Consider the following 23,973-nt stretch of genomic DNA (forward strand, 5'->3'; position numbering starts at 1 on the left):
TGAACTTGCTGCGACGCCATCGTTGTTTATCGGGGGAGGGAAAAAGGTGGAATGGCACCAGAACGCTAGAAACAGCAAAGAACAAAAATCTGCACGGATAATGATGCCTAATAATTATGGTAACAATTTCAAACATATTATTTACACCTTTTCTTTTTATATTTTCTGACATGTAACGAAGTGTACACACGTTAGCGTTCGTGGATGATATAATATACGGCAGCGTCTCCTTCGCCGCGTGGCGCAGCAGCCAACCCCACACAGAACGACGATAGTTATAGCGCGAGAACAAAACGACGACACAGAGACAAGAAGGACACGAAAGACACGAGCGCTAGAACAAAACGACGACGTTTTGTTCTCGCGCTATAACTATTGTCATGCCATACCAACTAGCCCAAGCTGCCACACTTCTAACCCACACAGAAGTGGCTCCTGTGCTGCACGGAAGTGACGTCACTTTAAAATTATTACCTAAAGGTAGCTAAATGTGTGAATTATTCGTGTGTAACGCACAAAACCTGCAAAAATTTTAAAAAGTAAGTGTTTAACAAGTCAATTTGTCCAGGTTTGTCATTTAAATACATATTGTCACGGGGTCGTGAAGTGGCCGAAGACAGGAGGCTTCGTGTTGGGATTTAACTGTTTATTTGGGCGAACCTGTGCCCAGTAAACGGAAAGTCCAATTGACCATTTGCGGAAAAGTGAGCACCCCCTGTCGTCTAAACAGGAAAGTTTCGCTCGTGCTTTTGGTTGGAAAACATCTTCGTCAACTAACACGCTCAATGCAGTGTTTAGCGGTTTAAATGCGCTTGTTTTGTTGCTTTAGGACCAAAAACGCATGCCCGTTACTAAAACAACGGTGTTTGCGTGAAAACGGCAGTGTTCGCCGTTACTACGGGTCATATTGATGGAACGCCAGGCTGATGTTTTCCAACCAAAACCGAAACGCCTGTACAGGAACGCTACCTGTGCGGTTACTGCTCATGCGCAGTGGTTTTCCCGCAAATGGTTAATTGCAGCAGCAGTCTTGCACAGATAGCAGTCTCGGACTGATAGCGGCGAACAGAGCGTCGGCCTTCGTTCAACAACTGACAAGCGGCGAAGCGCGTCGGCATTTATACTCTTGCCGTCGAATGTTCTAGCGTTATCGCTGGCGATGGCGTAGGTTCCAGAACAATCTGTACCGTTCGCACAGTGGGCGTGATCTTATCGAAATGATCTACTACAGTCCGGAACCTTCTCGAAAACTGCAGGTGCGTTTTGCGCTGAGAATCGTGTGGTGTTTTGGGACGATAACAAAAACTTGGGAAATGGAACGTGGCATTGCCCCCCTCTGAAAAAAAAGGCATCGTCCCGATGCTTTAACTAAAGATGAAGATACAATAATAATGCAAGAAAGTACAATGAATAAATTACGATGCAACAATAATACAAAAACACTGTTTCAGTTTGTTAACGCGCATGAAACGGCTTGAGGCGCGCGACATGGATGACTTCAGGTCGCAATCGGCGTCGTTGAGAGTTCGTGATGCCGTCGGGGACAACCTCGTAATCAAGTGGGCCGAGACGTCTAACCACCCTGTACGGTCCGAAGTAGCGTCGCAGAAGCTTTTAGAGTCCACGTCGGCGTATCGGCGTCCACACCCAAACACGTTCACCGGGCTGGTATTCCACGAAGCGTCGTCGAAGGTTGTAATGGTGGCTGTCTGTCGTCTGTTGATTCTTGATACGGAGACGCGCAAGTTGTCGGGCTTCTTCGACGCGTTGAAGGTACTCGCTCACATCGAGGTTTTCTTCGTCGGTGACGTTGGGTAACATGGCATCGAGAGTCGTTGCGAGGCTCCTTCTGTAGACCAATTTGTATGGAGATATCTGCGTCGTCTCCTGCACCGCCGTGTTGTATGCGAAGGTCACATACGGAAGAATGGCGTCCCACGTCTTGTGTTCGACATCGACGTACCTTGACAGCATGTCGGCGATCGTCTTGTTAAGCCGCTCGGTGAGGCTGTTGGTCTGTGGGTGGTACGCTGTCGTCCGGCGGTGGTTTGTTTGGCTGTATGCCAAGATCGCTTGAGTTAAGTCGGCAGTGAATGCCGTTCCTCTGTCGGTGATAAGGACCTCCGGGGCGCTGTGACGTACGCGTAGGACGATATTTTCGACGAAGAACTTAGCTACCTCGGATGCACTGCCTTTTGGCAGCCCTTTTGTCTCGGCGTAGCGGGTGAGGTAGTCGGTAGCTACCACGATCCACTTGTTTCCGAAAGCCGACGTCGGGAACGGCCCCAGTAGGTCCATACCAATCTGCTGGAAAGGTCGGCAAGGTGGATAAATTGGCTGCAGAAGTCCTGCTGGCCTTGTCGGTGGTGTCTTGCGTCGCTGACAGTCCCAGCATGTCCTCACATAACGAGTGACGTCGGTGGTAAGACGTGGCCAGTAGTACCTTTCTTGTATCCTCGCGAGCATGCGAGAAACACCGAGGTGCCCTGCCGTCGGATCGTCGTGCAGGGCCTGCAGGAGTTCTGGTCGCAGAGCTGAAGGCACCACAAGGAGGTACTTAGCTCGAAGCGGTGAAAAGTTTTTCTTTTGTAGAAGACCGTTTCGTAGAAAGAACGACGCAAGTGCGTGCTTGAATACCTTCGGGACTTCGGGGGTCCTGCCTTCGAGGTATTCTATTAGGGCCTTAAGTTCCGGGTCGGCCCGCTGTTGTTCAGCAAAGTCGTCGGTAGTTATCGTTCCCAAGAAGTAGTCGTCATCCGGGTCGTCGGGTAGCGGTTGGTCGACAGGCGCACGAGAGAGAGACAGTCGGCATCGGAGTGTTTTTTGCCGGACTTGTAAATGACAGTAATGTCATATTCTTGAAGTCTCAGGCTCCATCGTGCGAGGCGACCTGAAGGGTCCTTCAAGGTGGCTAGCCAACACAAAGCGTGGTGGTCGCTCACAACATTGAAGGGCCTGCCGTAAAGATAGGGACGAACTTTCGACGTAGCCCAGATGATGGCGAGGCACTCCTTTTCTGTTATGGAATAATTTGCTTCTGCTTTGGATAGCGATCGGCTGGCGTAACTAATAACCCTTTCAAGTCCGTCAGTCCTCTGCACAAGAACGGCGCCAAGACCTACGCTGCTTGCGTCAGTATGTATTTCTGTCTCGACGAATTCGTCGAAATGAGCAAGTAACGGAGGCGTCTGGAGGCGATGTTTAAGCTCTTGGAAAGCGTGTTCCTGTGGCGTTCCCCACTTGAACTCCACGTCGGCCTTGGTAAGGTTAGTGAGAGGATCGGCGATGCGGGCGAAGTTTTTCACGAACCGCCTATAATAGGCGCATAGGCCCAGAAATCGGCGCACGACTTTCTTGTCAGTGGGCGGCGGGAAGTCGGCGATGGCGGCTGTTTTCCGTGGATCGGGACGAACTCCAGACTTGCTGATAACGTGCCCCAGAAACAAGAGCTCCTCATACGCAAATCTGCACTTTTCTGGCTTCAGTGCGAGTCCGCAAGTCTTGATGGCTTGAAGTACAGCTTCAAGGCGCCGAAGATGCTCGTCGAAACTCGAGCAAAACACGATGACGTCGTCCAAGTACACAAGGCAAGTCTGCCACTTCAATCCTGCCAGTACTGTATCCATAACGCGTTGAAAAGTTGCAGGCGCTGAGCAAAGGCCGAAGGGCATCACCTTAAACTCGAAGAGGCCGTCCGGTGTTATAAACGTCGTCTTCTCTCGGTCTCTTTTGTCGACTTCGATTTGCCAATAGCCAGTCTTGAGGTCCATTGACGAAAAGTACTTGGCGTTATGGAGCCGATCAAGTGCGTCGTCTATTCGTGGGATAGGATACACGTCCTTTCTTGTGATTTTGTTCAGGCGGCGATAATCGACGCAGAAACGTAGGGTCCCATTCTTTTTCTTCACTAACACCACGGGGGATGCCCATGGACTCTTGGACGGCTGGATCATGTCATCCTGCAGCATTTCATCAACTTGTCTCTTCATGGCCTCACGTTCTCGCGTCGAAACCCTGTACGGACTCTGACGGAGTGGTCTGACATTTTCTTCGGTTAAGATGTGATGTTTCGTGATTGGGGACTGCCGAATTTTCGATGACGACGAAAAGCAATCTTCGTCTAAATTTCCGGAGCCCTCCAATACGGCGTCTCTCATAATCATATAGTGGTTTTGGGACGTTAAACCCCACATATCAATCAATCTCGCCCCGCCACGGTGGTCTAGTGGCTAAGGTACTCGGGTGCAGACCCTCAGGTTGCGGGATCGAATCCCGGCTGCCTCGGCTGCATTTCCGATGGAGGCCGAAATGTTGTTGGCCCGTGTGCTCAGACTTGGGTGCACGTTAAAGAACCCCAGGTGATTGAAATTTCCGAAACCCTCCACTACGGCGCCTCTCATAGCCATATGGTGGTATTGGGAAGTAAAATCCTACATATCAATCAATCAATACTGTCACGTGGTCGTGACGTGGCCGAAGACAGGAGACTTCGTGTTGGGATTTAACTGTTTATTTGGGCGAACCTGTGCCCGGTAAACGGAAAGTCCAATTACAGCAGCAGTCTCGCACAGATAGCAGTCTCGGACTGATAGCGACGAACGGAGCGTCGGCCTTCGATCAACAACTGACAAGCGGCGAAGCGCGTCGGCATTTATACTCTTGCCGTCAAATGTTCTAGCGTTATCGCTGGCGGTGGCGTAGGTTCCAGAACAATCTGTACCATTCGCGCAGTGGGCGTGATCTTATCGAAATGATCTACTACAGTCCGGATCCTTCTCGAAAACTGCAGGCGCGGTTTGCGCTGAGAATCGTGTGGTGTTTTGGGACGATAACTAAAACTTGGGAAATGGAACGTGGCATTGCCCCCCTCTGAAAAAAAGGCATCGTCCCGATGCTTTAACTAAAGATGAAAGTACAATAATAATGCAAGAAAGTACAATGAATAAATTACGATACAACAATAATACAAAAAAACATTGGTTCAGTTTGTTAACGCGCATGAAACGGCTTGAGGCGCGCGACATGTACGACTTCAGGTCGCGATCGGCGTCGTTGAGAGTTCGTGATGCCGTCGGGGACAACCTCGTAATCAAGTGGGCCGAGACGTCGAACCACCCTGTACGGTCCGAAGTACCGTCGCAGAAGCTTTTCACTTAGTCCACGTCGGCGTATCGGCGTCCACACCCAAACACGTTCACCGGGCTGGTATTCCACGAAGCGTCGTCGAAGGTTGTAACGGTGGCTGTCGGTCGTCTGTTGATTCTTGATACGAAGACGCGCAAGTTGTCGGGCTTCTTCGGCGCGTTGAAGGTACTCACTCACATCGAGGTTTTCTTCGTCGGTGACGTTGGGTAACATGGCGTCGAGCGTCGTTGCCGGGCTCCTTTCGTAGACCAATTTGTATGGAGATATCTGCGTCGTCTCCTGCACCGCCGTGTTGTATGCGAAGGTCACATACGGAAGAATGGCGTCCCACGTCTTGTGTTCGACATCGACGTACATTGACAGCATGTCGGCGATCGTCTTGTTAAGCCGCTCGGTGAGGCCGTTGGTCTGTAGGTGGTACGCTGTCGTCCGGTGGTGGTTTGTTTGGCTGTATGCCAAGATTGCTTGAGTTAAGTCGGCAGTGAATGCCGTTCCTCTGTCGGTGATAAGGACCTCCGGGGCGCCATGACGTAGGACGATATTTTCGACGAAGAATTTAGCTACCTCGGATGCACTGCCTTTTGGCAGGGCTTTTGTCTCGGCGTAGCGGGTGAGGTAGTCGGTAGCTACCACGATCCACTTGTTTCCGAAAGCCGACGTCGGGAACGGCCCCAGTAGGTCCATACCGATCTGCTGGAAAGGTCGGCAAGGCGGATCAATTGGCTGCAGAAGTCCCGCTGGCCTTGTTGGCGGTGTCTTGCGTCGCTGACAGTCCCGGCATGTTCTCACATAACGAGTGACGTCGGTGGTAAGGCGTGGCCAGTAGTACCTTTCTTGTATCCTCGCGAGCGTGCGAGAAACACCGAGGTGCCCTGCCCTCGGATCGTCGTGAAGGGCCTGCAGGAGCTCTGGTGGCAGAGCTGAAGGCACCACAAGGAGGTACTTAGCTCGAAGCGGTGAAAAGTTTTTCTTTTGTAGAAGACCGTTTCGTAGAAAGAACGACGCAAGTGCGCGCTTGAATACCTTCGGGACTTCGGCGGTCCTGCCTTCGAGGTATTCTATTAGGGCCTTAAGTTCCGGGTCGGCCCTCTGTCGTTCAGCGAAGTCGTCGGTAGTTATCGTTCCTAAGAAGTAGTCGTCATCCGGGTCGTCGGGTAGCGGTTGGTCGACAGGCGCACGAGAGAGACAGTCGGCGTCGGAGTGTTTTTTGCCGGACTTGTAAATGACAGTAATGTCATATTCTTGAAGTCTCAGGCTCCATCGTGCGAGGCGACCTGAGGGGTCCTTCAGGGTGGCTAGCCAACACAATGCGTGGTGGTCGCTCACAAATTTGAAGGGCCTGCCGTAGAGGTAGGGGCGAAATTTCGACGTAGCCCAGATGATGGCGAGGCACTCCTTTTCTGTTGTGGAATAATTTGCTTCTGCTTTTGATAGCGATCGGCTGGCGTAACTAATAACCCTTTCAAGTCCGTCAGCCCTCTGCACAAGAACGGCACCAAGACCTACGCTGCTTGCGTCAGTATGTATTTCTGTCTCGGCGAATTCGTCAAAATGGGCAAGTAATGGAGGCGTCTGGAGGCGATGTTTAAGCTCCTGGAAAGCGTGTTCCTGTGGCGTTTCCCACTTGAACTCTACGTCGGCCTTGGTAAGGTTAGTGAGAGGATCGGCGATGCGGGCGAAGTTTTTCACGAACCGCCTATAATAGGCACACAGGCCCAAAAATCGGCGCACGGCTTTCTTGTCAGTGGGCGGCGGGAAGTCGGCGATGGCGGCTGTTTTCCATGGATCGGGACGAACTCCAGACTTGCTGATAACGTGCCCCAGAAACAAGAGCTTCTCGTACGCAAATCTGCACTTTTCTGGCTTCAGTGTGAGTTCGGAAGTCTTGATGGCTTGAAGTACAGCTTCAAGGCGCCGAAGATGCTCGTCGAAACTCGAAGAAAACACGACGACGTCGTCCAAGTACACAAGGCAAGTTTGCCACTTCAATCCTGCCAGTACTGTATCCATAACGCGTTGAAACGTTGCAGGCGCTGAGCAAAGGCCGAAGGGCATCACCTTAAACTCGAAGAGGCCGTCCGGTGTTATAAACGCCGTCTTCTCTCGGTCTCTTTCGTCGACTTCGATTTGCCAATAGCCAGTCTTGAGGTCCATTGACGAAAAGTACTGGGCGTTATGGAGCCGATCAAGTGCGTCGTCTATTCGTTGGAGGGGATACACGTCCTTTCTTGTGATTTTGTTCAGGCGGCGATAATCGACGCAGAAACGTAGGGTCCCATCCTTTTTCTTCACTAAGACCACGGGGGATGCCCATGGACTCTTGGACGGCTGGATAATGTCATCCCGCAGCATTTCATCAACTTGTCTCTTCATGGCCTCACGTTCTCGCGTCGAAACCCTGTACGGACTCTGACGGAGTGGTCTGGCATTTTCTTCGGTTATGATGCGATGTTTCGTGATTGGGGTCTGCCGAATTTTTGATGACGACGAAAAGCAATCTTCGTATTGCAGGAGCAGGGCCTTGAGCTGTTCTTGCTTATCGTTCGGAAGTCTTGGATTGACGTCGAAAGCTATGGGAGGAGCTTGGTTCCTCTGAGCAGGTTCCGCAGAATCGGCGAGGGCGAAAGCACTGGTGGCTTCGACAATTTCTTCGATGTATGCGACCGTTGTTCCTTTGTTCACATGTTTGTACTCATTGCTGAAATTCGTGAGTATAACCGTTGCTTTGCCTCCCCGCAGCTCTGCAATTCCTCTTGCGACGCAAATATTTCGGGTGACCAACAGATGCTGACTGCCTTCAACGACGCCTTCCAAGTCAGGTGATTTAGGAGCGCCGACTGAAATAATGACGCTTGAGCGAGGCGGAATGGTGACTTGTTCTTCCAGCACATTCAAGGCATGGTTTTCTGACGGCGTGCGCGGCGGTAGTGCTTCTTCTGTGGATAACGTTATCGACTTTGTTTTTAGGTTGATGACAGCACCATGGAGGCATAAGAAGTCCATGCCAAGGATGACATCTCTCGAGCAACGCAGTAGGACTACGAAGTCTGTAGGATAAATACGGCCGTTAATGGTGACTCTCGCTGTGCAGATTCCTGCAGGCGTTACGAGATGGCCTCCGGCTGTGCGGATTTCAGGGCCTTTCCAAGCTGTCCTAACTTTCTTTAACTTTGCGGCGAACGACCCACTGATGACAGAATAGTCGGCTCCAGTATCGACGAGAGCGGTCACACTGTGGCCGTCGATAAGAACGTCGAGGTCGCTAGTTCGCCGTCTCGCATTACAGTTAGGGCGTGGCGTCGGGTCACGGCTGCGTCGGATTGTTCCGCTGCTTCCATGCTGCGTCGTCAGGCCACCTTCGGTAAATGAGCTTTCGCCGTCAGGGCTTTGCCTGGTTGACGTTGTGTTCGGAAAGCTCCGTCGCGGCGTCGTCGTCGTCGGAGGATCTTCGGTAGTTCGTCGCACAGCAACCGCACCTCCACCGGTTGCTGCCCTTAGTTTCCCGGATACGGGCTAGGAGACCGGCCCCGCGTTGGGCCAGAGTACTGCCGGTGGTGTGGTGACGTGCGGCGGCTGGGCGATGGCGAACGTGAAGGGCTTCGTGGTGTCCACCGAGTTCCTGTCAGGTAGTCGGCGATGTCACGTGGTCGTTCTCCTGGCTGTGGACGCGGTGCATTGACGGCGAAGCCACGCAGTCCCATCTGTCGGTACTGGCAACGGCGGTATGTGTGTCCGGCCTCGCCGCAGTGGTAGCAGAGCGGGCGATGGTCAGGGGTGCGCCAGACGTCAGTCTTCCTCGGTGCACTGCGCTGGGCCGCTGGCGAACGGTATGACGTCGGTGGGGGTGGTGGCGGCGGTGGCGTCTGTCGACGGAAGTGCGATGGGGCGGCGTTTTGGCGTGGACGGGGAGGAGCGTTGTGGCGCAGTGCAGCGGCGTAGCTCATAGCTTCCGGCTCGGGCAGCGGTGCGTGGGGAATTTGAAGCGATTGCCGAACTTCTTCTCGCACAATGTCGGCAATTGAATCCACTTGAGGCTGTGCCGAAGGCAACAGCTTGCGCAGCTCTTCCCGCACGATCGCTCGGATCGTTTCACGCAGGTCTCCGGAGTTACTGGCTTGAGCAGCAGCGCAGTCTGCAGTCAGGCGACGATTATACTGTCTGGTGCGCATGTCCAGGGTCTTTTCGATAGTAGTCGCTTCGGCTACAAATTCTTGGACGGTTATCGGTGGGTTTCTCATCAGTCCCGCGAAGAGCTCCTGTTTGACCCCTCGCATGAGGAAACGAACTTTTTTCTCCTCAGGCATGTCTGGGTCAGCGTGACGGAATAGTCGGGTCATTTCTTCTGTGAAAATGGCCACATTTTCATTTGGTAGCTGAACCCGAGTCTCTAACAAAGCAGCGGCCCTCTCTTTGCGAGCGACGCTCGCGAACGTTTGCAGGAATGCGCCGCAGAAAACATCCCACGTTCGGAGCGTGGACTCCCGATTTTCAAGCCAAGTCCTTGCGGTGTCTTCCAAATAGAAGAACACACGACGCAGCTTTTCGTCATGGTCCCAGTGGTTGAGGGCGGCCACACGGTCGTATGTTTCTAGCCAGGACTCCGGGTCTTCGAACGATGACCCATGGAAAATTGGTGGTTCCCTGGGTTGATGCATGACCATCGTGGGCTGGGACGCTGCGGTTGTCATTGTCGCTGCAGTCGCGGTCATGGCCTTCGTCTTCCGCGCCTTGTCTGGTCATAGCCTCCTATATTTTTTTGTGCCCGCGCATTAGCGCTAAATACATACGCGCCATCCGTCCCTTATAGTTTTGGCGCTCGCCGCCAGATGCCGCACCGATCCCATAATAACAGCAGACGACGCGGCCTATGCACGCTTGCGTTTATGCGAAGTTCAGAAAAAGTGGGCGGAGAAACTTCACGAGCACAACCTCCAAAAGTTTTTTATGATGTCCCGGGGTCGAGCACTTGAGTTTGTCACGTTTCTGTAGTATTTGCGCGGCGTTGTCAACGGCAGCCTTCAGTGGCTGATTCATCTTTCTCGCTCTTGCGAGGAAAACTTCCGCGTAATTCTTTAGAGAATTTAGAACCATTACGAGCTCAGTTGACGGATACAGGAGTACACCTGGGTGGATATCTCCACATTCAATCAGAACATGCTCCGCCGTTTCCTTATCTTTCCCGCAGCATGTGCATTGTTCTTCTTCTTTACTGAATCTTGCTTTATAACTACGCGTTCTAAGGCAACCCGATCTCGCTTCAAACAGTAAAGCGCTTCCCCTTGAATTATCGTAAAATGCCTCCCTCCTTATTTCATTTTTGCCCTTTCGGTAGTTACTCAAAGCCGGTTTTTTCTCCATAGCTGCCATCCATTCTCTCGTTTTGCGCCTCGGCGCTCCGCCAGGAGCGCTCGCATCCCATAATAGCTCGGGGGACGGCGCTGAGGGACCGACCGCTCGGGCACAAAGTTATAGAGGAGGCTATGGTCTGGTAGAAGCCCGAACTCCGGTGGTAGCCCTTGCTGTCGGCGGCTTGTTCGCTGCTCCTGGTTGGCGTCGGTGTCTTCTCCGCGACGTGGGCTGGGTTCACGGCTTGACGGGGGCGTCCGGTACATGAACGAAGCAGCACCTCCACCAGATGTCACGTGGTCGTGACGTGGCGGAAGACAGGAGACTTCGTGTTGGGATTTAACTGTTTATTTGGGCGAACCTGTGCCCGGTAAACGGAAAGTCCAATCACAGCAGCAGTCTCGCACAGATAGCAGTCTCGGACTGATAGCGACGAACGGAGCGTCGGCCTTCGATCAACAACTGACAAGCGGCGAAGCGCGTCGGCATTTATACTCTTGCCGTCGAATGTTCTAGCGTTATCGCTGGCGGTGGCGTAGGTTCCAGAACAATCTGTACCATTCGCGCAGTGGGCGTGATCTTATCGAAATGATCTACTACAGTCCGGATCCTTCTCGAAAACTGCAGGCGCGGTTTGCGCTGAGAATCGTGTGGTGTTTTGGGACGATAACAAAAACTAGGGAAATGGAACGTGGCAATACCTTCGTCATCTATTCACGTCACGTAATACCAAATTGAGTATATGTGGGGCTACTTTGCCATCCGTTCACGTCACGTAACACCAAATTTGGTATATGTACGAGCTAGCGAAACGGCCGAGAGCGCATCATGAAGAGCCCAATATACTCCGACGTAACGTTGACGCGCGCGCACGCTGGGCACTGCGACGCTACGTTATCAAAACGGGAGCATTCTATAGTCTGACGCCAGGTGCGACAAGCGCGACCAGCGTCCATCGGCGCATCATCACTATAGCGTGGCATGATAACAACCATCGCGAAATGTACCATGTTGCAATTCGTGCCCGTGAGTTACCCAGACAGCACTGTGTCTGCCTTTTAGATGCGGAGCATCTTATACTCGCGCCTTGTAGTGCGCCGTCCGCGCCGTCCGCGCCGTCCACACCGCTTCTCGAACATTCGACAGCTGACGCGCGCGCATGCGCCGTCGCGCCGTCGCACACTCTTCCACCATCTGTGCATCCCTTCCTCCTCTACACACCGCGCGCGCTTCACTCCTCCACCATCTGTGCACCCTTCCTCCTCTACACACCGCGTTCGACATCTACAATTCTCCTGATTCTCCAGTGGATGCGCATGTGGCGTCGCGCTTCGAGAACATTCAACAGCTTACAGTGCATGCGCCGTCGTGCTGTATATATACTCAAGGTCGGCGCTCGCTCGCTCAGTTGCCGCTCGTCGGTTGGTTTGTACGGCGCGTCGACGTCCAAGGTCGTGGTGAAATGAATTCCAACGAATCCACAAACACAATGATCGACGTTCCTTCGACCAGCGCCGCCCTTTCGCATACGTGTGTACGTGTTCACTCATTTAACACCCCCTCCTACAACCACGTTAACCAATTTAGCCATCGACCCAAGTAAGTCGCAATTTAACACCCCATTTCACAACCACGTTAACCAATTTAGCCATCGACCCAAGTAAGTCGCACTTTAACACCCCGTTAACCAATTATATGGTCCGCATCCTCCTCAGTGTTCCCCCGAGGGAAGCTGCGGGCAAATTTTTTTTGTGACGGAGGGACGCTGGACGTGCTGAAACGCGTATGCGCCGAAGCAACACAGCGCGGCGCGTGCCTGCGAGTATATGGCACGACCGTTGCCTGGTGTGTCGACGCCGGTGTGGCGCGACGAAACAAACGCCGGCGAGCACGCGCACCGGGTCACGTCGAAATGCATTGGCGCCTTTACTGTGGCATGTAGTCATGTTCTCACATGATACGCATCTCATAATTATCATGTTTGCACCAGTCGGATGCCTTCGTCATTCATTCACGTACCGTGATTCCAAATTTGGTATATGTGATGCTAGCGAAACGGCCGGAGCTCATCATAAGCGTAGCTTGTAGTCATGTTGTTAAATGATACGCAACTCATATTAATAATGTTTGCACCAGTATCATAGCTTCGTCATCCATTCACGTACCGTAATACAAAATTTTGTATGAGTGACACCAGCGAAACGGCCGCCAGTGCATCATGAGCGTGGCATGTAGTCATGTTGTTACATGGCACGCATCTCATGATTGTCATATTTGAACCTGTCACATACCTTCGTCATCCTTTCACGTCCCGTAATACCAAATTTGGTATGTATGACATTAGCAAAACGGCCACAAGCGCATCATGAGCGTGGCAAGTAGTCATGTTGTTACATGACACCCATGTGATGATTTTCATGTTATGGTCTGTCGCTTGTGGTCGCCATGCAGTCATGCCATACCATACCAGTTTTGCAACATGCCATGTGAACGAAACCACCACAGGAGCTGCACGACCTTGAAATGTAAATCATGATATTTATCACATGAATGTCATGATTTTCATGTTATGACTAGTTACAGATGTTCTTCACACAGTCATTTATGCCATACCAAGTTTGGTATCGATGCCATTATCGAAACGGCCAGGAGAGCTAACAGTCGTATGCGGATAGATAGATAGATAGATAGATATGCTCAAAGTCACCGAAGTTCGCTAAGAAATTCTCGGCATTTATTAAGAGGGGGGGCGACAGCACCGAAGCCTGTTGCGTCCCTCTACCAACGAATGCGATCTCTTCAGACTCTGTCTCTCTGATCGCACTTCATGGAGATGCTGTAATTTTTATCGACAAACTCATGGCGGATCCACCAGAGTGCGTTGAACCGTGGAACAGTCCATAAAGTGATGACAAGGAAGAAGATGTCCGCGTGCACTTCGTCGTGTTTCGAACGCACGCCGAACTTAATTAACTAACCTATGTGCAGTTTGCAATGAACCGAAAACAATAGATCACTTTCTTCTCACATGCCGCCGCTTCGCCTCACTGCGCCAAATAATTCTTGAAAGACCAATTGGTATGCTCGGATTGCCAGTCAATACATCCATCCTATTATCGTTTGGAGCCAGTCAGTTGGGTGTGGGCCGCAGTGCTATTCTGTCAGCGCTACATAAATTCATTCAGGAAACCGGAAGGATACGCTGCTAGTGGTACTGCCAGATATATCCTATTCTTTCTCCCCCTTCCTCATTCTGGTTAATTTGTTTTATATATTCTGGTTTATTGTATTCTTATGCACTTTTTAACGTTTTTTCAAAGGAACATTATTATTGCTCCTAATTTCTCTTTCTTTGTTTAGCAAGCGTTGTAAAAATGATCTATTATGAGGTACAGTGTGGCCAATCCCCCATGTGGGTATGAGCCAAGATCTCCTAGGCGACAAGACAAGACAAGGGACGCCGAACAACCAGTGCGTTTCCCGAGCAGCGTGGACTCGCGGTACAGGAGGCTGCCATTTGGTCGTTCAACCTCGCGTCCCGTGATCCTTCGCTCATTAAGAAGGTCCGCTCACACGCTCTGGGAGGCCCGGCGCAGCCTCGTCCGCCGATGGCGCCGGCAAAAACACAACCGAAAGCTCAAAATTCGCATCGCTGAGCTCATTCAGCGAGCAGCAGAGTACGCGGCCCAGCTCGCTGACTCTAACTGGGTGGACCGTTGCAACACGGCCGCTCGACAAATGTCCAGCCGGAGTACCTGGCGCCTCTTCGGCGCCTTGATTGATCCGACCCAAATTCGAACAGAGACACAAAAGCATCTGCAACGAGCATTTCACAGCTTCGACAGAGACACAGCCAAATTGGCATGTAAACTCCGACACCAATATCTATGCACACAGCAGGACTCCCGAGGGCCGGCGTACTCGTATGCAGGTACCGAGAACGCGGAGCTGGATAAACTGTTCTAGTTACACGACCTGAAGACAGCCCTAGCAAAAATGAGGCCAGGAACGGCACCAGGAAGGGATAAAATTACCGTGAAAAAACTTGCCGATCTTCCTGACTTGGCCTACACCATGCTCCTTGCCTACATCAATTCCATTTGGATCGGGAAAACAAGCCTACCAATTGAGTGGAAGACCGCCCTCGTCACCTTCATACCCAAAGCGGGCAAAGCCATTAACACGGACAACCTCCGCCCCATCTCTCTTACTTCTTGTGTGAGAAAATTAATGGAGACGATAGTGCGCGAGAGGTTGTCCGCGTTCCTGGAGACAAAAATTGCATTTGCAGACACCATGTTCGGGTTGCGCCCACACCGGTCCACGCAGGATGTCTTGCTTCAGCTCGACCATGAGATCCTCGATCCAGTCGAACATCCCCTGAATGACAAAGTGGTACTCGCTTTGGATCTGAAGGGGGCCTCTGATAACGTGACCCACGAAATTATTCCAACACATCTCTCACAGGTGGATTGCGGCCAAAACACTTTCAACTATATTAAACAATTCCTCATTGACCGACAAACATACATTCGGATTCAGGACATTGAACACGGCCCTTACCGATTAGGCACGAGAGGAACTCCGCAGGGAGCGGTCCTCTCGCCCCTCCTATTCACTGTGGCAATGACGAGACTCCCCGCTCAGCTGGCGAAGTCGAAGGCATACAGCATGCGCTCTATGCCGACGAAATCACCATATGGGCGTCCCACGGCTCGGCAGAAGACATGGAGGCAAGCCTGCAGCAAGCGGTGAACATCGTGGATGACTATGCCTGCCACTGCGGCCTTCAGTGCTCCCCGTCCAAATCGGAATTCGTGCACATATGCCCATCACCAAAGTGCACCACAAAAATCGACCGCTCCCTTCACAGCGGACCCATACCTGAACGCGATGAGATTAAAGTACTAGGGCTTTTTATACACAAAAATCGCAGAGCAGACACAACATCGGCCAAATTGCGTAAGGTGGGGGACCAGGTGGGCCGTATGGTCCACCAGGTTTCCAACAAGCGCGGGGGGTTACAGATGCCTGGCGGCTGGCGCATGCATTCGTAACCAGCCGAGTCCTGTACTCGGCTCCATTGCTCCACCTACGCAAGTCCGACAAGAAAGCACTCGAAGTAATTCTCCACAAAATCTACAAGCGCGCCCTCGACCTTCCTGTCAGCACCTCTAACCAGCGCCTTTTGGGCTTGGGAATATGGTGAACACCTTCAAGGAGCGAAGAGAGGCGCACTTGACAAACCAATATACTAGACTCTCTAAAACACCGTCGGGTTGCCGCCTCCTTTCCCGGCTACACATCAATCATTTCAATACACACGGAAGAGCACGTACAGATTCCAGAAGTTTGGCGATACTCCTTGCAAGTTCGCCCTCTTCCGGCTAACATGACCCGAGACGACAACAGTGGCCGACGCCTCGCGCGGGCCGAAGCTTTGGCTCGACACTACGGCCACAAATTCGGAGTATTCTACGTGGACGTCTCCGGCCCGCACCACGGTGGTTGGTACACGGCTACGGTCGTCCACCAAAACGCCGTTGTAAACGGACTCACATTCCGTGCACATAACATTACGCACGCGGAGGAGATCACCATCGCACTAGCCGCCGCAGATCAGGACTCGAGGGTCATCATCACCGACTCAAGGGGTGCCTGTCGCAATATTGAACAGGGATACATTCCGTACCGTGCTTATAGAATTTTGCAGAACAGCAGCTACCTAGGCGCCCCCGCGCACCGAACGATCATATGATCCGGCTCACATGGGCCTCGATGGTAATGAGACGGCCGATGCCGCCGCCCGCACGCTCACTCTCCAGGCACCATCCTCGTCTCCTACCGATCTGGAACTCGAACCCGATCCCGCCTACACCTTTAAGGAGGACACCAAACTTTATAAATCCGGCCATAACGTCTATCCGAAACCCTGTAAGGGCCTCACGAAGGCGGAGGAGCGAATCCTTCTTCGCCTTTATACCAAAACTCTATTGTGCCCGGCAATCATAAAACACTTTGACCCCGCTTGCACGGGGAACTGCCCGGATTGTGAGGAAAATTCCTCTGACATTTTCCACAAGGTGTGGGCATGCCAAAAAACCCCAAACCTTATTACCCCACTACCCAACTCTTCGCGGGAGGACTGGGAGGCAGCCCTGCTCGGCTGCTCTGACCTGACGGCCCGACGGGCCTTGGTCGAGCGTGCCCGGGCTGCGGCCAACGCCAATGGGCTCCCGTAAGAGGGAGACCACCTAGTGTTTGTACGGGGTGGCCCCTTAAGGACCATTCTCACCCTCCATGTAAGTAACATCTGTAAATAAATGTTTTTCAGCAGCAGCAGCTCACACGCTCAGCGCCTGACCGTATGGCGCATGTACAGTGGCGCAACTACCATCTGGCTGAGCGGAGCGGGAGGCAAAGTACGGTCAGCTTAAAGCCTCTATTTTTCTGCGAACTCGCAATTAGACGCACCACTAATCGGCTTCCATTTCGCAGGCATTCGTACACTCTCAGCCTGTGGGTCGTAGAAAGACCAGTCCTGACAATAACGCGAATATTACTTCGCGTGCCAGCACTCAATGAGCCCACTGATATTCACACGTCTAGGTAAATATTCATGCGTTCACTCATGATACTGCTGTATTTGTCTGGTGTCTGTACCAATGTCGCAGTTTTGGTGGCCACTAATATATTCAAAACAAGTGATCGGCGAGGGCGCATTCTCAAAAGCTTGCTGAGATATGAAGCGCAGAGTATGTCGACACAATGCCACTTAACGAGATGAAAACATTTATTGTTAAAAAAAAGGCAGTTTGGGGGCCAAAGCTTGACCCCACTACATGGTCGGCATTCCTAGTCCTGGACACCGCATGACAAGGGCCCGACTCACGCCCGTCTCACCAAAGTTCGTTGAGACTTCAGCGAAGAGCACTTGAGGAGGGCGCTGTCCCGTTCCTCCCGGGAAAGAGTGGAAGAAGGCGGCAGGTGGGAATTTTTCGCACATGCCCACACGATTTGGAAGATGTCATAAGTCTCCCCACAGTTTGGGCACCACCCATCCGTGTTCGGGTCGAGTGTTTGATAATTGCAGGACAGAGTAGAGTACCTGTCTGCAGGCGCCTTACAGTTCGCTCATCCGCTTTACTCAGCTCCTTTGCAGAAGCCGGGAAAAGCCGGTGAGTGTCGCAATAATAGGAAATAATTTCTCTAAATCGCAGAAGTAGTGTATTGGGTGTGCTCGCTAGCTGCAGGGCTGAGTTCCGTACATCATGCGCACGGGACCTTGCACGCGTATTGGGCGTGGATACGTATGCGCCATGTCATCCTCTTCCACCGAAGCCGAGAAGGGAAGGGAAAATATTAGCTTGCGAAGGCTGCTCAGCATGAGCGGCAGAGGTATCAAGCTCTACTCCTCACAATATAGTATCGCAGCGTTTCAATATAATAGCTTCCTGCACTCCTGATGAATCGACATGAAAACTTCTTGTGACATAACGCTTGTCCTTAGGAAGCAACAACTTGCAATGTTTAACTACAATTTGTTATAAGTCCTCATGGCGGGCTCTTTAAGAGCACCGCTTGCTTCTGTATAAGGTGAACGAAATCATATTTTTTTCGACAATAAGAGAAATACTGCAGGGGCAGAAATGCTGCAATTGAACGAATATTCTATTCACAAATGATTGCCTAACTCTAATTCTTCATTTTGGTGGCCTGATAAATGGGACTCCGATGAACATTTAAAAAAATATCAACAATGCACTGTACTTGGAAGCACGAAAACTGTTTGAGAATACCTCACCTGTGACAAGCGTAATCGAGGCTGCGAAAATTGAGATGGCTGCAACACTTTGCTGTAATAGGAATCAATAAAAATATTTTACTTGTTCAGATACTTCTGAAACATAAACGTTGTTCAATGATATGTCCACGTGCATAGTAAAAATCATAGTTTTATTTACCTAATTATTTTTATCTCGGTCATTCAATCTCCTGCCTTTTTTTCCATTGTTGTATTTCGCGAGAGTACAAGAAATCACACATCTTTTTATTTGGAATTCGACTGATTTTTGAATAATCTCTATAGCATTTACGAGACACAGTACTATTTGAAAATTTTCAGCTTGAAAAAACAATAACTAATCAATAGAGATGTTCGAAGAATCATAGCCTTCCCATATACTGTGGTGCCTTGCGCCTACTTCACAGTAAACACTGCACTTTAAGAGAAAATATTGCAAAATATGGGTCAGGCAATATCTCAAGTTGTTGAAATCGGCAAGCTTCTAGCATATATTGATATAGTTGATTCATGAAAAGTGCGATGTGTAACAAACAATTCTCCCAAACGGAATAATAAAAAGTACGCCGGCTTCAAACTACTTCAACTAATCCCGAATCTAGAGCGCAGCTCGACGATCTTTCTTGCTCTTCTTTTTCTTTTCTTCAGTTTCGTTTTGTAGTTTCTAGTTCTTCCCCTTTTCATTGCTATGTATAACATTTTTTTCTTCCCATTTTTATCTTTCTCGTTCAATGCTGTCTTTCTTTCAATTTTTATAGATAGCTTTACTTAAAGTACTCCAGACTTAATAGCATCGTGAAGGTACTCAAAGAAAAAGAGGATAAAGTATTCTCTTTGGCGTGAGCATAAGCCTATAATGGGAATGCCATATAAGGAGTATGATTATATGGCAAGGTCATATAATATTTTGCTTGTGTTACACCAAGAACCGATGACAGCAAATACAGCAACGTATACCCCTTAATCTGCAGCGCACTTAAAAAAAAAAAACTTAAAAGAATTTTAATATAGTGCTACAGAATTTATGTGTGTTTTCTTACCGTGAAAAATATGTAGATTGCACATGCCGTCAGTGAAATGGTGGTGTTGAAGCGCAGACGAATATACTGCATAAAAGAAAAAAAAGAAACGTTCCAAGTTTTATTCATGGTATGGACTATATTTCACCGTTGTCACTATGACAGGCTGCATGTTCTTGTATATACGGCAGTTCAAGAGACAAGGTGGCCAAGTCAAGCGCCAACCTCAAGTGTGAAATACTCTGAACTTTCCTCTTAGTGCCACCAAATACGTAACTTAAACATTGAAGCGATAGTTTATATTACCTACTTACACAATATGACCCGCAAGAAGTTTCGGACAAAAGAACATATGTCGGAGTGTGTTTGCTCTCATTCTTCTTGTGAATGCTTTTGCGCGGAGCATTTTTTAGTGTGAATTTTATTCTGGTTCGTCATTTTTACTAATGTCCCCCGTACTGTTTACTCAAATTATTCACGTTCTCTTCTTTAAAGGGAAAATAGCGAGGGGAACATAAACAGATAAAATATGCCCGTGAATGCCACTGCTAGTCACAAAACTAAGGTGAACTCGTTAGTCATTCGTTGACCTTACGTGAGCAAGTAGTGTGCGCTGCAGCCTTGTGAATTTTTGAACAAGGTATATTGGCAACAAGAAGAACTGCGCGGCTGGTTTAGTACTATTTGAAGAGTATACGCATCATTTCACGCAGGAGGTGCATACTTTGGACATAATTAGAGATACTGCGAATCACGTTTTTTATTTGTATAAGAATATTAGTGTCGCTAATCGAGAAATATCTCCACAAAAAAGTGTCCCACTCTATAAACGTTGACTACAGCGACGTACTTTATTCGACACCTTTATCTCTTTCGGCCTGCCACGTTCTGTTTCCTATCGCTATCACTTGTGCAGCTAGACTCACCTGGACAAAGAATTAAAACTTTTGAGTACATACCCACTGGTACCAAAACTATAAAGTTTAGATTGATGTTGCAAACACATTCCTTGTTTGGAACAAATCCACTTCAAGGTAAGATCTCGTGATGTCACGGTTCACGCTACGCATACATCGATGGTCACTGATGTATAGCTCTACTAGTGTTGTGATTACTTGTGATCACCACTTTGATTCGTTTCTATGACTTCATGTAGCATCGTAGGGGCCCCAATCTAGACGAGAGTTCTATTTTGCCTCCTATACATGCGCAAACACACTTTCCAGCCTCTACTGAGTACCTGGCCGCGCTGCCTGTAACGTTTGTCACAATGCACGCATTCAGTGACATCGTCCTCGTTACGACTGGTAGAGACAGTCCCTCTTAGTGTTGTTAGTTAGCTTGGACGGCCTTTCACTTTCCTACTGATATTCCAAAGCATACGAGTGTCATATCAGGACGCGAGGAACAAGCTGGCCATACATAAACTAACAAGCAGTCTCGTCACACGGTGATGACACACCTGCAGCTGTGTGACGCACCTGTTCGTCGTTTACTCCGTTTTCTTTATCTTTACGTTTCCCGTTATCTTTCCCGGTGAGGAGAATCAACCCGTGTATTCATTTTCTAGGTAGTGCGTCTGTATCTTGATTATTCGTATATCTTCAGTTGTTAGGGGATGCAACAAAAATCTACAGAAAACTTAGACGCAGGCCACTATTTTTTTTTAAAATAGGCAAGCCAAATGGTTCTTTTAGAGCATAAAACATTACCATGAGTTTCTTGAGTAAACTGCCTAATAACTTTGTGCAGCTTCAGCATAGCAAGTACACTGGATTTGCACTCTTGCCTACCTTAAACTTGTAACTATAAAGGGGCATATACGGCGCAGCTTCTAATATTTATGCCCACATGCCCATCAAAATACACTGAAAAAACACTCCGCACCAAATAAAAAATTATAAATACGTAACATCATCCCGTATTGATTTTAAAAACGTAAACCCCAGTCCTACAATACAACATAAGTGGGCTCATTCTTTTTTCGAAGGTCATGGACTACGTATTCACGCCCCAGATCTAATAAATAAAATTTCTGTAAAAGGCGTCGATGTAAAGAGCATAGAATTTATTACTCAATATTATGTGCTATGTAAACAGCGAGCATGAGCAAACCCCGGTAGTCGGGAAGCATAACATTCACTGTCCAGTATGTTTCTAAACAAATGTATCATAAGGTAGAGTGCGCATGTGATGAATCATTTCAAGCACACAAAGATTTCACTGGGTGGCTTTGAAAAAGAGCCAGAACTAAAGCCAAATATAGTCAGTGAATCCATGTCATTTGAATCTATCTCCAAATTGATAGCCAAATAGAACAAAATTGGTATTTTCAGGAAACCAATTTGCAGTCAACAATAGATAATAATATTTTGTATTAGTAAGACTATAGGCCCCGATCAGTTGCAAACAAACGATATCAACAAATTATAATAAATTATTTACGCATGCATATTTGCAAACGATAGCAGTGCTGCCAGGTGCAAAGTCACGTTAGAATATTTCAGGCAGCAAGTCAGCATGAACAATGAAGATACAAATTTTTTTTCGTGAAGCGGCAGACCAAACTTTTTATTACAGTTCACACAACACAAACCCAACTTCAAGTAGTAAATTTGGTTTTAAATGGCTACTTAACGTGCCAAATAGTAAGTTTAAAAGTGGCCACGAAGTAGACATGGTGCCAACTGAAAGTTTTTGCTGCCAGATGAGGTCAAAAACAAAAAGTAGCCAATTTCACGCAAACTACCTGCTATTGGCAACCCTGCTAGCACATGACTTACCCAAACCGCCAATTGCAGTCTCCAGAGGTGAATAAAAATTGAAAGTCGCTTGTAACACTCCCCATTGCTTAGTGCATTATACGCGTGTCGTGGCGAATAATAGGGACTTATACGCAGGGTTCAATAAAAAAAATTAGGAAATAATCATAAAAAATTGATTGAACTCGTGCCGATATTCGCACATCCACGCACGTACTCTCAATAATGTCAGCACCACAGGATTTTCGTGCGCCAGTACTGGACATACGTGTTGTAGACTGGACTAGCATTATACTTAATAGCGGCTTTCAATTTCAATTGCTATTCGTCATTATCTGTTCACAAATTTCAACTATTAGGCATATTTTCCGTCTACTACAGACTTCTGCTAGATGCGTGTAAGACCTTTATACGTCAGCGCTACAAATTTCATGCGTGTCTTCTCGTCGTAAAAAAAAAATTGGCAGATCCCACGTACAGTGGGTATCGATGATATGCGAAGCACGAATCAGAAATGTTGACACGTCACTTTGAAATCAGCACAACTTTACGAGGTGGAGGTAAATGATGCTGTACATGACTTCCGTGCCATAATTATTATGTTTGGATGCGTCGTTTACCTTCATCTATTCATGTCACGTGATACCGAACTTAGTATATGTGCAGCTAGCGAAACGGCCACGAGCACGCTATTAGCGTGGTATGTTGTCATGTTCTTACACGGCACGTGTGTCAGGATTATGATGTTTGTGCCAGTCATGTATTTCGTCATCCATTGACGTCACGAAACACTAAATTTGGTATATGTGGAGCTAGCAAAACGCGAGTGCACCATGAAGTGCGTATTATACTCCAATGTAGCGTTGACGCACGCGCACGCTGGGCACAGCGACCCTACGTTGGCAAAACGCGACCACTCTACAGTCGGACACAAGTCGTGACCAGCGTACGTCGGCACGGCCCAACGGCAACCGGCGCGAAATGCGACATACTGCATTTCGCGCCGGTGCGTTATTCAGACAACAGTGCATCTCCCTCTTTTCGTGACGTAGGGACGCCAGACGCGCTGAAACGGGCGTGTGTCAAAGCAACGCAGCGCACCGTGCGCCTGCGAGTTTATGGCAGGACCGGTGCCTCGCGTGGTGACGCCGGAGTGACGCGACGAAATAAACGCCGGTGAGCATGCGCACGGCATCACGTCAAAATGTATTGGCGCCTTCACTGTGGCACGTAGTCATGTTCTCACATGACACGCTTCTCATGATTATCATATTTGCATCAGTCATATACCTTCTTCATTCATTGGCGTCACGTAATACCAAAATTGGCAAAGGTGAAGCTAGCGAAATGGCCGTGAGCGAATCATGAGCGTGGCATGTAGTCATGTTAATACATGACCAGCATGTCGTGATCTCATGTTTGGATGTGTCATTTAACTATGTCCCGTTCGTATCGCGTAATACCGAGTTTGGTACATGTAAAGCTAGCAAAATGGCCACGAGCGCATCATGAGCGTAGCGTGTAGTCATATTGTTACATGACACGGAACTCATGATTATGATGTTTGCACCAGTCACATACCTTCGTCATCCATTCACGTACCTTAATACCAAATTTGGAATATGTGACGCTAGTGAGACGGCTGCGAGCACATCATGAGTGTGGCATGTAGCCATGTGTTACATCAAATGCATGCCATGATTTTCATGTTAGGGTTTGTCGCTTGTGTTCGCCTTGCAATCATGTCATTCCATACCAATTTTTCAAGATGTCATGAGAACGAAACCACGGCGAGAGCTGCAGGACCATGACATGTAAATTATGACATTCATGGAGGAAGACGAAACGATTCGTTTACGGAACACACCTTGCTCGTCTTTGTACTTTTCTGGATTTT

The sequence above is a fragment of the Rhipicephalus microplus genome, unplaced genomic scaffold (assembly GCF_043290135.1).
Source record: "Rhipicephalus microplus isolate Deutch F79 unplaced genomic scaffold, USDA_Rmic scaffold_15, whole genome shotgun sequence".
Taxonomy (NCBI): domain Eukaryota; kingdom Metazoa; phylum Arthropoda; class Arachnida; order Ixodida; family Ixodidae; genus Rhipicephalus; species Rhipicephalus microplus.